This window comes from Sus scrofa, chromosome 11 (assembly GCF_054392235.1).
Source record: "Sus scrofa isolate SSC_HxYL_T2T_F1_AM1 chromosome 11, Sscrofa_HxYL_maternal_Yorkshire_Landrace_v2.0, whole genome shotgun sequence".
Classification (NCBI taxonomy): domain Eukaryota; kingdom Metazoa; phylum Chordata; class Mammalia; order Artiodactyla; family Suidae; genus Sus; species Sus scrofa.
In genome coordinates this window covers 2,554,442-2,567,814 of record NC_139393.1, presented here as the reverse complement: position 1 = coordinate 2,567,814, position 13,373 = coordinate 2,554,442, and the positions used below count along the sequence as shown (strand labels likewise).

Sequence of the window (13,373 nt, the reverse complement as noted above, 5' to 3'; positions counted from 1 at the left end):
CTGATATCAACCAGTGATTTAGACATGCCAACTTTTAATGCCACAGAAAATTATGTCATTTAATTAAAGCTAAACTTACTAGACACACGAGAAGTACACACAAAGTTACCTAAGATGAAGTAAAATCGACTTTTATTTCTGGATGTCGTGGTGATGGAGGTTGGTCGTCTTTAAGACTTGTATGCTCTATATCAGCTACAATGTAAACACACAGAGAGATGCGTTAAAACATGTTCAGTCCCGTGTAAAAGGAACTGGGGCTTTACTTTAGAGTCTGCAGATCCGGGCGGCATCTCAGCCCTGTCTCGAACCTTTGCTGTGGTGCCTGGAAAGTTAGGGAAATGTTCTAAGGCGAGGGTTTTTCCTGTATGTTAGAAAAAATAGTCACCCACTGGGCCAGGTGGACGGATTCAGTGCTCTCCTGAGCTCTGGATGAGTTACCCACATTCTTCCCAGGAAATAAAACTGGGGCTCGGAATGGCCCAGCGACCTGCCTGTGGTCTCACACGCAACAAGCACAGACCCAGCGCTGGTGCTCAGAGGGTTTGATCCCACGTCCTGCTCGTAAACCACCTGCTCTGCTCTTCTGACACGTGGTCTTACCTCTAGGCTCAAATGCGATAGAGTCAGGAGATCCTTACAGGTACCTGGCAGGTAGGAGCTGCCCGCTCGCACTTGGACTGTAATTGCTGTTCGCATTTTTAGTCTGTCTAATGTCTCGAATACGCTCTCAAAGGAGCCCGTGCTCACCCCCGTTCTCCAGCGAGAACAGTTTCTGGGCCCCGTCTGACGGCGTGGAAGTCGGCCGGACATGCAGGTGCACCACCGCGCCGTGACGTGACTTGCACTTAGAGCTCGTGCTTTCCTTCGTTTGTCCCTCCCTTTACTCCTGCGTCTTCTGCGTCTGTATCCGTTCATTCCAAAGGTGTCTTTCTCTCCACCGGCCACCGGGATCTCGGCGGGCAGGAACGATGCTCGATCCATCCTTGGTTACTCAGAGCTGCCCACAGCACTGCCCCGGCGTCGACGCCTAATGACTGTCGGAGGAATGAGTGAGTGAGTGTTGCTAACAACTTCCACTCTTTCATTTCAGGGGGAGAAAACTCGGCCGAAAATACTAGCCGTCGAGAGCATCCACTACCGCTGACTTGCTCTGAAGGTGAAGGTGAGTTTGGAGGAGTATTTGAAGGTAAGCAGGCTGTTTAATGCATACAATGGTCCGATCTCTTCATGTCCTTGGAACATCACAGAAGCGTCCACACCGACCGGGGGAGGGGACGGGAAAGTGGCCTGGGGCTGCTCGGCTGCTTCCACTGGGAGAGGGATAAAATCTCCCCGGGTCACACGTCACCTTCAGATGAAAGAGGTGAGGAGTCACTAATCTCCACAGCTCTGTGAGGAGGGCGGTTCAGCTCCGAATCCCCTGCCCGGACACACGGTGTAAGCAGACCAGGGCCCACAGGCGGGATGGCACGTGCGCCTGGCACCATTCCACAGCTGCCCGTGTCCCAAGGTTTTCCAGAAATCGAAGCCCCTGTTACTTTGTTGTACGTTTATGGGCGCGTGGTAGTCAACAAGCCTGAGGCTAGAATTCGAAGATTAGAAACAAATGCGAGGAACAAAATCCACGTGTCGTTCCCAAGAACGTTTGCTTCCTGTGGGTGGAAATTAGCCTTCACCTTCACGGGAAAGCCTTAATTCCGAAGTTAGTGCTTGAAGGGCTGCTTTGTGATTATAGGTTCTAGAATGACATAATGAGAGAAATGCCCGGACCGCCAGGCCTGCGGGGCCGCTTCTTGGCGGAGACTCTGGAGAGCGCTGGAAAGATCAAGGGTTGAGATTGAGAATGTCGCGCTCTGACAGAAACCGCCAAGCATAAAGCGGGCCCCCCGTTTCTGCTCCTCGGGGACGAGAAATTACCCAAGTAACGTAAACAGTTATGTCGACAGAAACCAGTGTGTTCCCGCCACCAAATCTCAGACAGCTCCGGCTCCGGCTCCGGCTGCTAACGAGTCAGAAACGATGTGTGTGATGTAGCAAGATTAGCTGGGCGCGAAGGATTTCAGAATTCTCGTTCTCCCACTGAGCCATTGCGCCTCGTAGGCCGACCTGCCGCACAGCCAAGTCCATCCGTCTGTAGCCCTCAGCCCTTTTCCTTTCTTCCGCCTCTGTCACCGCAGCTGAGTTGCGAGGATGGGTCCTCAGCCTGTCCGTGGTTCTCAGGCCGCGTCTCCTCCTCCACCACGAGGGTCCGTGTTTGAGTGACTTCTCAAAAATGCAGTTTCAGTGTATGACCCTTGCCTACAGCATTCTGGTGGTCCTCCGATGTTCTCGTGGTCCCCCATCATTCCAGTGGTCCCTGGTCTTTGTACTGGTCCCCCGTCATTCTACTGGCACCCCGTCATTCCACTGGTCCCCGTTGTTCTACTGGCCCCCTGTCGTTCTCATGGTCCCCCGTCATTCTAGTGGTCGCTCTTGTTCGCGATTGTAAATCCAGTCGATCCAGTAAAGAGCATTACAGACGAAAATGCACATCTGAGAGAAGCCGGGTACATCAGGAGACAGGCAGGCTGAGAGGACTAATAATCGCGGTCTTGCCGGTGAATGTAGCAACCAGGGAGAACATCCGAGGGCGCCAGTTCAGAGACGGCTGATGAAACAACTGGCCCAGGTCTTTAAAAAATACCATTTTAAAAGATAACAACGAGCCGAAGACTATTCCAGCTAAGGGGTGGACATGGCGGTTTAATTCAGTGCGTGGTCTTAGGCCAAGTTGTGTACTGGAAAAGGTATTATAACAGACATTCAGGGATAAATGATGAAAGCGTATGGGCTGCACATTGGGTAAATATGTCACAGCCACCTTCAAGTTCCTAAATTTGACAGTATCCTTATTCTTGAGAAAAATAGAAACATCGACACATTAAAAGGTGAGGAGACATGATGTGTGTAAACTCTTCTCCAGAGCTTCAGGCAAAGCTGTGTGTGTGTTAGCATTAACCCGGCCAAATACTCAAAATACGTGAATCTGGGTTAAGTGCAACTTTTCCTTAAAGTTTTAAAATATTATCCAAAAAAGTTTAAAAATGTTAAAGGGAAGTTTACAAGCCAGAAGTTCCCGTGGTGGCTCCGTGGAAAAGAACCCAACTAGGAACCATGCGGATGCAGGTTCAATCCCTGGCCCAACTCAGTGGGTTAAGGATCCAGCGTTGCCCTGAGCTGTGGTGTAGTCGCAGACGCGGCTCGGATCCCATGTAGCTGTGGCTCTGGCAAAGGCTGGCGATTTGACCCCTATCCTGGGAACTTCCATATGCTGCAGATTCAGCCCTAAAAATTCAAAAAGTTTACAACAGAGTTTGTAGTGATTTTAAACACTCTGCTGCTGTGTATGGGCTGGCTCACAGGTGGTGTAAGTATAAAATCAGGGATGAGAAGGATCCCCCAATAGCAGAACAAGGAGGATTTCTGGAGAGGGAGGAGGGGGCGCTAGGGGGAGTACAAAGAGGTCTGCAGCTGTCTTTTCCCTGGTCACAGAAAAGTGACTTGAATAAGGAAAAAAGTTTATAATTAAATTGGGGAAAACTTTTGTTACATTATTCTCAGCATTTTATGTATGCCAAAAATCTTTGCTATTAAAGATATATATGTATAAAATATTTCCAGGTTTTTTTTTGTTTGTTTTTTGTTTTTTGTCTTTTTGCTATTTCTTTGGGCCACTCCTGCGGCATATGGAGGCTCCCAGGCTAGGGTCGAATCAGAGCTGTAGCCACAGGCCTACACCAGAGCCACAGCAACACGGGATCTGAGCCGCGTCTGCAACCTACACCACAGCTCACGGCAACGCCGGATCGTTAACCCACTGAGCAAGGGCAGGGACCGACCGAACCCGCAACCTCATGGTTCCTAGTCGGATTCGTTAACCACTGCGCCACGATGGGAATTCCCCAGTTTTTGTTTTTTTTTTTTTTTTAAAAAAGACACCAATAAATGAATAGACTGAAAATTCCCTGTGGACACAGACAGCTCTTCAGTAGTTAATTGAAGACAGGTACAGATAGGTATACACAGTACAATTCCACTAGAACCAGTAATTTTATTTTTTTATTTTGGGGGGGGTGCCCGCAGCATGCAGAAGTTCCCGGCCAGGAGTCAAACCCAAGCCGCAGCAGCAACAAGGCTGGATGCTTAACCCGCAGGGAATCGGTGAACCAGTAGTTTGAAGAGGTCGTGGAAGAGTCGCGCCCGCCCCACGAGGGGCAGTGTCAGCTTTGCCATATTTGTTGCTTGACAGCTCTGGGCAGTGCGGCAGCCTGAGCCTGCCCAGGGCTTGTCCAAACTCCCAAAGGTCAGAGCTTGGCGCTCTGGGCTTCCCACTCCAGTGAGAAGCTGGGACGAGCTACCCAGCCAGGGCAGGTGGGCTCTCGGGGGACCTTGTGCTGAGCTGTGTGAAGCCCAGCGGTGGGGCTTCCCAGGAGCTGCACAAAATACACAGCTTTTTTAGGCAGAAGGGGTGGGTGGGGCATTAGTTATATGGAGCCGGGAAGCAGGCTGGCCATCACTGGGCCATGTCCCCTGGAGGATGGCGGCGTCCCCCAGGTGCCCAGTGCTGCATCAGGTCCATCTCTGAGAGGGCGGGCCCGTCTCCTTTCGGTGATGTCTTAGCCTGGGTGACTGCACTTGGGGCCTGCTGTTGTGTTTTTAACGTTATTCATATGGCTGATCTGAACCAGAAAGAGGTTTACAAATAGAAATGGCTGTTCCTTGAACATTTTGTTTAGATATAGGGATACCGTATACACGTAAACACACACACACACCCGTCAGCGTTTGCCACGTCCTTTCTTCCAAAGAGGACATGGTGGCTTCATGGAATCTAGGAATATGAGGAGGAGCTGAGTGTGAACCTGGCATCCTCTGCTCACCTTCCGGATGGAAGTGGGAAGCCGGCTTCAAATCAACTATGAGGACCGCGGACTGAGCCTCCAGATCGCATCTGCCCAGTACAGTTCCTGCCGGTGCAGCCCCCAAGGGCTCACCTAAGGACACCCAAGAGTCCCTGCTGCCTCCCCTACAGCCTGAGGGCCCTTGAGCTCAGAGCACCTCGAACTGAGTCTTGGACTTTGTCCCTGGGCAGCCACACCTTCAAGCTGACACGGGCCCTGGGGTGTTCCAACTCCCTGCAGAAATTGATTCTTTGGACGGATTCTCAGTGTACACAGCCTACCTGGCGGGCTCCAGGCTAGCTGGACACTGCGCTCAGGGGTCTGACTGGCCAGTGGGGACGGCCAGTGGCCCCACACTGCCTGTGCTGCGTGACAGAGGGCAGAGGAGGGAGAGCCCGTGCCTCCTGGGGGCCGGGGTGGAGGAAGGTCAGGCGCCCAGAGGACGGAAAATGTCAGACAGACACAGAAATGCCCGAGTCCAGGGAGGGGCGTCGGCACGGCCAGGCAGCTGTAGGGGTTGGGAGGGTGTCGGAGAGGCAGGCGGGTTCCCACGCCTCCCACACAGCTAGGCCTCCCCCACTGCATGGGGCGAGGAGGGAGGTGACGCGGCTCAGACCTGGCCGTGTCTCTGCTGGTCCTTGTCACCACCAGACAGGGAAGCACAGAAAACCGTGCAGTGTCTGAGCACGTGGCCCGGCCACACACGTGGAGCTCCAAGGGGGAGAGTCTTGAGGCCCTGAGGTGGACGCTCCAGCCATGTGACTGCTGTTGAGGCTCGTTCACACATGCGCTCACGTGTGCGCCCCACACATGTGCGCTCACATGCGTTTGCTGTGCCTCCGCCGAGCCTCTCTTCCAGGGAATTCGAGCACAGCCTGGTGACACCTCTGGACTCCCCTGCGACGTGTGTGCTGGCCTCTGCCTTCGCCTTCGGTGTCCCAAGCTCCTGTGACCTCTGAACGTAGAGCTGGGGGTTTGAATTAATTTTATTGAAGTGTAGTGGGTTTACTCGGTTGTGTGAACTTCTGCTGCATTGCAAAACGACACTTCCATCCCCACAGACGTCACCACAGAACACTGGCCCCATGTGCCTGTGCCGCACGGCAGCTCCCGCTGACCGCCCATCCCCACACACTGAGAGACGCTCAGGCCGCAATCCATGTCTATGCAGCTGGAATCTCTGGACGTCAGTCCCCATGGTACCCGGGGGATGCTCAGCCTGGTGACTCTGTGCTCAAGCCTTGGGGTCCTCTGCGCAGCCACCACGAGGGCCTTCCCGAGGCAGGAGCCTGCACTGCCCACGCACTGTGCTCCTCCTCCCGGGACTGTGGGCCTGGCCCTGACCGTGACCGGCAGGAAGGTCCACCAGGCCACCTTCCCGAGCCCCTGGTCCCCAAGGCTCTTCGTCGACTTGCCCGTTTTAGAGCATGTGCAGCCCTGGCCCACAGGGCAGATGCACTGAGGTGGGGGCCGCAGGGGTCTAAGGAAATTCAAGTCACAGAGGTATGGCACCAGCCGTGTGTGCTCAGACATGCGCGTGAATGCTTGAGCACACACGCGCACACGTATCCACGCACACTGTCTTGAGCTTTACTTCAGAAACGGAGAAAACCCCTAGGCCACCACTTGCCAAGATGTGTCACATTTTTTTGTCTTCAGAGATAAAAGCCACTCGGCCTGTCTCAGTTTTCACTACTCAAGCCTGTGGATTGTTAAATCTCTAGGAGATTCAGGCCAGCTTGCCAGCATCTAGTTTTAAAAACTTATTCAAATGCCTCAATTGAGCCTCTTCTAACAAGGCCAACGCCGGCTGCAGTTAGAATTTGCGAGTTCAGGAGAATAGCCAAGACCTGGAGACAGCGTGAGTGTCCACTGACAGAGAGGTAGATAAAGATGTGGTTCATACACACAGTGGAGTATTACTCAGCCATAAAAAAGAATGAAGTAATGCCATTTGCAGCAACATGGGTGGACCTAGTGATTGTCATACCAAGGGAAGTTAGACAAATATATGATGTCACTTACATGTGGAATTTTAAAAAATTATATAAATGAACTTATATACAAAGCGAATTCAGACTCACAGACATAGAAAGCAAACTTATGGTCACCAGAGGGGACAGGCGCAGGGAGGGATGGCCTGGGGGCTGGGGACCGGCAGGCGCACACTGAGCTCTGTGGAATGGATGGTCAGCAGGGACCTGCCGTGTAGCACAGGGAGCTCTGCCCAGTATCCTGTGCTGGTCCATGTGGGAAAAGAATCTGAAAGAGAATGGGTGTGTGTTTAGGTCTAACTGAATCCCCTGGTTGGACAGCAGAAACTATCACAACACTGTAAATCCACTATCATTCAATAAGACTTCAAAAGTTAAAAAAACAGGGCCGAGACGGCCTCCAGGAAGCTGAGGCCAAGGGCAGGCACAGGGATACCAGAGCCCTCAGGACCCCCTCATGGGTGGGGGGCGGCTGTGGGAATTGCAAGATGGGGGTCCTGTGTGGGGAGCTGGGGCCCAGGGCTGGGAAGTGAGAACCCGGGAGCCCCTGCCTCGGCAATTGATGAGGCCAGATGCGTGGAGCCACCCCCAGAGCAGAGGCCCCCTCGACCTGGAGCAGAGGGCCGGCGGGAGGGAGGGAAGGGCAGGCAGGTGATGGGAGGAGGCTGGGCGGCCGCCTGTGTGCGGTTCCTGCCGGTAGGCTTGGAGCAGCGCTGAGCCCTCCTCTCATGGGACTGTTCCCAACGCCACTCAGAGAGGCTGCCTCAGGGCCAGCGGCGTCTGAAGGCGTGAGAGCCGAAGACCATGTGCTTCGGCAGACGCGGCCTGCCGGCCTTTCCCCACGGTGGCCTCGGGGAGCAGGCGGGACCGTCTCATGACCCTCGCCCTCCCCCGCAGTTAGCACGGTCCTTAGGAAGCCCTGGAGGGGACCCTGGATGGAGGGACTCCGCCCGTCCTACAGCAGCGCCCTGGCTGTGTTCAGAGAGACCCCACGGGGCTGAGACCCACTGACGCGGGTGTTGTATGTTCACACGGAGATGGCTGTGTCTGATCTCGGTCGTGCCAGACCCATCTTTCCACACGACAGTGTTCACTAAGTGACATAAGTCACCCATGATGTGTTTGTCCCCTTTTAACTGTCAGTGGGTACGGCCCAGGGCAGCTGTCGCCAGTGGGCTGAGGCAGAACCACTTTCCCACCACATGCTACCCGAGGTGCCGCAGGGCTCCGGGGCAGAGAACCGCTGCGGGGTTCCTTGGGTGCGGGTGGATGTGCATGCGAGCTCAGAGGGCTCGGGGTGGTGGCCACAGAGCCCTCGGCAGCACGTCTGGACATGTTTCATGCTTGGCTCCAGCAGCTCATAAGATCCAGGCCGACCCACAGCGGGGTTTCCATCAAACCAGCCCCCACTTCTTTAAAGCCCTGGGACCTGCCGTCATTTGTAGAATCAGAAACTTCACGGCCACCTCCTGCTTAAAGGGACTGAACTGGACTGGCTGCTTTTGCTGAGTCAGCCTGTTGAATTTCCATGCGGTAGATTTTCTTATTACCACTGGAATGTCGTAAGAGACCACAGCCACTGACCCTCTGGGACACGGGGAAGGACAGGGCTCCGTGAGAGCAGCTGCCTGCTGATGTGGCCCTAGGGTGGCGGGTCAGGGGACCTGCCGTCGGCTGTGTGCTCTGCACATCTGCTTTGGGGTCTGGTGGGAGGGAGAGTGACAGTGAGGCCTTAACGCGGAGCTTTTCCAGGCGGCTGGAGCCCCTCGTTCTCACCAGAATCGCTCCTGCTGGAACAGAGAAAACCACTAGGAAGACAGCTTTGTGACTCCCAAAGTCGCTCCTTAGCACGCCTCCGCTGCCACCTGTGTGGGGTCCCCTGATGGCACCCAGCGGTGGGAGCGTCCCTTCACCGTCACATGGCCCACATCCTGGGGTGTCTTCCTTCCTCTGCCCCCCCCCAGAAGCCCACGCCTCCTGCTGCCACTGTGTGCCTGTCCTCGAATCTCCTGCCTCGGGCTCTGCTGATGTGAGCCAGGGCCCAGGGGACAGCAGGGCACGTCCCTGGGCCAGAGTCAACGCAGGGTCCATCTCCAGAGCGACACTTGGACCGTAAGCTGGTCTGATCCCATAGAGCAACTCAGGGCGCCCGCCTCCCAGGAGAGGCCAGGATCCAGGACAGGAACGGGCCGAGGGGAGAGCAGGCGGCCCACAGTCCCATCCATCCCGGAACCTCTGTGGTCATACTGGGTGGCCTGGAAACACATGGGCTCATGTCTGGACTTAGGATGCAGGACCTGGTGAGACGGAGGATGTGTCAGGGAGAGGCCTCGGCTCGGTCCCACGCGGGAGGTGGAAAGCCTTTCGTTCTAGAAGAATCACTGTGCAACCTGGGGAAGATGCCTCCACGTCAGAGCCTCGACGAGCCATGCTTAAAGGAAGAGCGGGGGCCACGTCCTCCCACACTCGCCGTCCAGGCGCCTCCCAGAGCCGGGCCGCTGCAGGTGCCCAGGAACCACTGTGTCCACAGAAAACCAAGGCCCTCCCCTCAGCCAGCCCAGCTTCGGGGGAAAACACACAAAACGAGTGAATACCTGGGGTCCTGGGAGGCAACGAATGCTGGGAGGACACACATGGAAACGCACAGGCACCGTCACAGAGAAAGCAGGCGGCCCGGGGAAGCCGTGAGCAGGTGTTTCTCTGAGATCCGACGGTGACGCAGACACGCAATACTGGAGCCAGAAGGCGCCCAACTGATGACCTGGCTCCATGCTTACTTCACCACCCATGGGAGGTCGCTGAGTGACGGGTGGTAGGCGAGTAGGGGGCTCTAGCCACACCACCTACACAGGCTTGGGACCAACCACCCCGTCCTGGACGCGCCTTTCCTGCGGTCCCCATAGTCTGCCCTCACCGGGAGCAGGCTGGTACCTGGGGCACCAACTGTGGCCATTCATTCTTCTGCCTGAAGTCCCAATCAGTAGACTAGTGACTTCATTCAGTGGCTTAAAATCAGCCAAGACAAGGTGTCTATACCATAGAAATTGGCACATGCCACAGATCGGGGCTTTTTCATGTCTTCATCTTGTCTTTAAGCTTGGCCAGCTTTCCATGGTTCACTTGGTCTTACAAAGAGTGATTGATTCTCTTCTCTGAGAACTGCAGTCATTGTCGTACCTAGAGTGACAACCAGAAACAAACCCCACACCCCCTCTCGTCCCCAGAGCTGCTCCTGTTCGTCCAGGGCCCAAGCGAGTGCTTGTCCACTTCAACAAAGCCTGCCCAGGTCTCTGGAGCTTGTCTGGTAGTCTGAGTGTGAGAATCCTTTTTTTGGTTGGATTTAATTGCCTCCAGCTGTAGGAACCCCTTCTGCCTCCCAGTCGATGGAAACCAGCCTCGGGTTAACCGCTGTGTTTACTTAAACTCCAAACTCACAGGCTGGTTTGCCTCCTTTTGTTTCATCTCCTGTTCCAGAGCCCGGGAAGGTGGGATGGAGGCAGCCCGAGGCTGTGGGGCAGCTGGGATGCAGGATGCATGGCCGGGACCCATGGGGGATGAGGCTCAGATCCACTGCGCTCCAGGAATTGCTGACTAAGCAGATCCGGGGATGCAGAAGAGCCCAGACACCAAGGGCCCTGGTCACGCTGACCTTGAATAAGTCCCGTGCCCTCTTTTAACCCCGGGCTCTCTTGTGGGGGAGGGGAGGGAACTAGACGCCCCCCTCCCCCCCGCCATGCCCGCCCTGGTCCCTCCCGCCCAGAGCGAGGGCAGCTTTCCATTCAGTCAGGTGATGAGCACACCCCGCCCCGGGACCTTGCAGCATGGAGCGCACTGAGTCTACACGGCGATGCTCCAGCCACAGGAAAGCCATGATTGCAGACTCCCTGGGGCCAGAAGGGAGTGCGGAAGAGCTGCGCAGACGCAGCACGACCAACCTCCGAGCGGCCCGGCTGTGGTCCCAGGACCCCTTCCGACTTCAACCTGCCCACAGGCCGTGCAGAGGCGCTTCCTGGCGCTCACGTTTCAGCCGGTCACAGACAGAACATTCCAGGTGCCGCACTGCTCAGCCACGCCAACAAAGACATGCGGGAAAGGGGGCGGTTTCATTTGTCCCCCTAAACAGAGAAAAAGGTGAAAGGTGATTTGCTCATAAAGCCGAAACCCTGGGGCCGTTTGGTTTGGGGACCGACCCCCCAACTCTGCCTGGTGTCACAGTGCTAAGGGTGACTTTAATGAGGCAGAGCCACGCAGGGACTCGCCCCGGACCACGGGACGCGGCAGAGCTCAGCGTGACGCAGGCCTCTCCCTCAGAAGGCGCTCTCCTTCATGGCATTGCTGACCCTGCGCACACACAGACACCCACGGACACACGTGTACAGATGTATGCACACGCACAGACACATAGACACATGCACAGACACACATCAATATGTATACACACGCACACAGACACACACACCCATGTATCTGCACACAGACACCCGCATAGTCACACTTATGCACACAACACACCCACAGACATACACACAGACGCATGGACGCACACACACAGGCACAGAGACACACAGGCACACACACACACAGACAGACAGACACCTGCACACACAGCGTCCTATTCCTGGCAGCAGGCTGGCGTGTAAGCCACCTGCTCGTCTCCAGCCCCTGATCTTGGCACGGGGGACCCGGGAGGGCGGCCCAGCCGGGCTTGTTCCAAGCACAACCTGCGGGTTTTATCTGACAGATTCCGGATGAAGGCGCGGGGTCTGCGGGTTTGTGTCACATACAGGAGTAAGTGAGACAGCGGGATCCGGGGCACGTTTTGCTGAGGCTCCCAAAGTGTGGACGTAGCGCCTGTGCCCTGGGAGTCTGCCCTGAGGCCGCCCTCCTTGGCGCCTCCCAGTGCCCTGCGGCCTGGGTGCACCCCGGCTCTCAGTTTGCGGCTCAAGGCAAAGTGGGGAAATGCGTGTTCTTCTCTCACCTCCACTCAGCAGCAAGGTCGGCCCGCTTTTAAAGCGTGGCCAACATTCCAATTTGAGCCGTGTGTGTGAGTTTCTCGGCCAGGAGCCTGGGGGTCAGGCAAACATGTGTCGGCAGCCTGGCCGTCACGCTGCCCAGCCCTGAACCCACTTTCCTCATCCGTGTGCCGGGGCTGCGCGCACTGGCTGGACCGGCCCCCGGGAGAACTCAGTGCAATAGACACTCCTGAGACCCACTGGGGGCCTCGCATGATCGTGTTCTAACCTTCCAGCTGCAGTAAATTCTGTAGCTGAGGATAATCTTTCAAAAAACACACTTGATTTCTGGATAAGTTTTATATCCATAAATAAGTTTTTTAAAGCTGAAGATGCTAAAAAAGTCAAATAATTGTCACAGTGCCTGAATCTTACTCCTGGAGGATGAGTCTCCTGTTTTGTTCTTAGAGATATACACACGCGTGCTCACACCCCTGTGCTCACAGACACGTGCACACATCCTGTGCTCACGCACACATGCTCGCACCTCTGTGCTCACGTGCACACCCCTGTGAGCTCACACCCCTGTACGCACACACACACATAGCTGGTCGGCACTGTGGGCGGTTGGGAGGGCCGCTGCCACCGCGTGTGCTTAGCAGATGAGCCGTAACACGACCTTGGGCAATTCCACTTTACCCTTCGTGGGATTTTCACTGCTCAAGTAAAATATTTCGTCTCCTGACCCCACTTATCTGTAGAGAAATCCTGAGTCCTGTCTCTAGTTGTGCCAGAATTCTTGCCTCCCCTCCCAGAACAAGTCTTTGATTCTCTCAAGATCAAAAATAAGAGGATCTATCCTGAAAACACGCTTCCCTGCCTGCACCTGCCTCAGTCATGCCTGCGTTTTGCGAGGCGGGGGGGTCTCCGTGTCTGCGCGTTGCTGGCAGAGGCCCGGCTGTTTCTGCAGAGCTGGGGCTGAGTGGCATCCGTGCTGAGGGCGGCCTGTGTCCTGTGCACAGCCTGGCCTGGTGGCAGCCATACTGTGGTGACATCTGCTCCGCCGAGGCCCCCCTCAGGCCTGCCCGCCCCGGCCCCTGGGAAAGTGCGGGTTTAGGAAGCTGTCACCCAGCCCAGTGAGTGGAAATGAAAGCATCTGTTGTTGCTGGTTTTTTGTCTTTTTTTATGTTCGGGGAAGAGAAAATCTCAGTAACCAGATCCTTCCAGAACCACACCCGCTGAGTGCAGTCAGGTAACACCCACCACCCAGAGAATCCCCGGCTCCTTTCTGGGGCTCAGCCACAATGCTGTCCATTGTTTGCACTTTAATTAACTTCTGTTTTACTGATTTATTTAAAAAAAAAAAAAAGATGAATTGGCCTTATGCTCAGAGATGAAGTATTGCAACTTGAAACTCCTCATACCTTTCTTGAGAACTTCAAAGCGCAGCCAAGGTTGTTTATGGGCAGGAAATCAAATTAGCA

The 13,373-nt window shown here is 55.2% G+C and overlaps 1 long non-coding RNA gene across 12 annotated transcripts in view; it reads left to right on the top strand.

Annotated features, from left to right (window-relative positions):
- Window positions 1-13,373, top strand: part of LOC102168089 (uncharacterized) — an 88,729-nt gene that overhangs the window by 44,795 nt on the left and 30,561 nt on the right. For 5 of the 12 annotated variants that reach the window (XR_014818946.1, XR_014818945.1, XR_014818942.1 and 2 more), the window contains exon 3: window positions 1,094-1,189. This is a non-coding gene — a long non-coding RNA (uncharacterized LOC102168089). Of the gene's footprint in view, window positions 1-1,093; window positions 1,190-1,738; window positions 3,655-13,373 lie in introns of those variants that run through there. The other 7 variants (XR_014818947.1, XR_014818941.1, XR_014818949.1 and 4 more) reach the window with 4 other exon arrangements.